We start from the raw sequence: 2,101 nt of genomic DNA on the forward strand, positions 1-2,101 counted from the left end.
TCTCTCAATTCCATTTGATACTGGGATCTCTGGTCTATTCCTAGGTTGATTTTCTGTGTTGTTGCTGTTGGAACTATCATTCGCTGCTGCTTGTACTGCTGTGTTGTTCCTCTGATCCTTCTTTGCTGTGAATCCTCATTTGCTTACATTCTGTCTTCCCACTTGGTTCCTCGATTCGTAACCCTTTTGGTGACACAAACAGCTCTAGCACAGCATTCCTTGTTTCCGTTGATCTCTGAACATTCACTGGTATCTTCGCCTGATTCCGCTTGGGTCTGCCTCTCCCTCCCATGGCTTCCAAGCGCACGTTAGCAAAGCCACGTTAACGTGCGCCGAGAGAAATGTTAGAGAGGTCAAATTCGGCTATTTTTACTGAAATGTATTACAACTTTATAAAGTTTTTACTTGTTAGTTTTCTTAATCATCAACTTAAAAATCAGTATTTTGTTTTATTGGAATTTGTTATAAATCTATGTTTAATTATAAACCAGTTTTAATACATGATTTCTAAAAAAAATATTAATGTATCAGAGAGTGAAATTTGATCACATACTAGAGTAATAGTCCAGAAGTTTGCATGGGCACGACTCTTAGGTTGATGTTATCTGACCTGCATATGCCGGTCATCCAACACACATTCAGGGAGGGGAATAGAGTAGCGAATGCTCTGGCACGTTTTGGAAGGGATATACAAATCACCCAAACTCAGGATGTTATGTTTTTTGAAAAGCCCCCACCTTTTATGTTAACGCACTTACTTTTGTACTTCAGGGCGACTGCAACTGAGCGTTTAGTTCCCTCCTTGTAATGTTATGTTTTCAATAAAATGATAACTGCATGGTTTAGCAAAAAAAGTCTAGAACATTGTGCGGGTAAATAATTACCCACACCGGGTGTTTACACCAAACTATATTAACTCACTATGATTAATTAATTTAATTAGATGAGAATGCACGTAATTTACCATGGTTAAATGATTGAAGTCCATATGCAAGACACATGTCATATATCTATTGATTTGGTGTAAACACCCGATGCGGGTAAGTTTTTACCGTGTGTGCCCTCTAGCATGCATAACCGTTTTGGGTTTCTTACAATCTTACTTATCGGGAATAAAAGAAAATAATTCTGTAATAAAAGGCGAGATTATTTTGTTTATGTGTTGGTTAGAATTTTTGATTTCGAGATATAGTAATTCTGCAATTATTATTTTTTATCATATTAATATGGGATAATAATATCAAGATTAGCTAATTCCTGGATAATTCAATGAACCAAATAAATGTTAGTACTGAATAATTTTAAGGATTATTAATTTTTCTGTAAGAATTATTAATTTAATATTATAATTCCAACATTACAATATCAACATAATGATATCCGCGAACAAATTACCCCTAAAGTTTTTCTTCTAACCATGTGATTGAAATGTTGGGGAAAAAGAGTTAACTCCGAATTTTTACTTGGCTTCTTTCCAGATGTCAGTAGATCTTTACTCCCTCCATTTCAAATTAGATTTGGTGCTTTCTTTTTTAATCTGTTCTAAAATGAATGACATATTTTTAAATGTGGAAATAATTTAACTTTAAACTCTTTATTTTACTCATTTTACCCTTAATGAGAAGTTTTTATAACCACTAAAATGTCATGGCCCCACAAAGCTTTTACCCCTTAAACTTTTAAGACCATAAATTTTAAAAATCTTTCTGTATTTTTTTAAACTTTGTACCGAGTTTGTCATCTAATTTGAAACGGATGAAGTACTGGGATGCAAATTTTTCTAATTTACAGTAATAAGCTTTGCGGCCCCACCTCTTTGCTTTTCCAAGAAAAAAAGAAAAAGAAAGAGACTTTCACTTCCCCAACCACCCAAAAGATAAGGAAAAGAAATGGGGTAGCCCACCTTTTATTCAAAATTTTCAAGTATCAATTATCAGACTCATCCCATTTGTCCATAAAGGTTAGTTTTACTATACCTTTTCATTCAAAGTGGACGAAAAGATTGATTTTAGAAAAGCAAAAACAAAAAATATAGCAAAATGGAGATGATTCTTTACTCTTGCTTTTTTTAGGTTAGAGGTCGGAAAGGTGAATTTTTTTG

Source organism: Nicotiana attenuata, unplaced genomic scaffold, assembly GCF_001879085.1.
Source record: "Nicotiana attenuata strain UT unplaced genomic scaffold, NIATTr2, whole genome shotgun sequence".
Lineage (NCBI taxonomy): Eukaryota > Viridiplantae > Streptophyta > Magnoliopsida > Solanales > Solanaceae > Nicotiana > Nicotiana attenuata.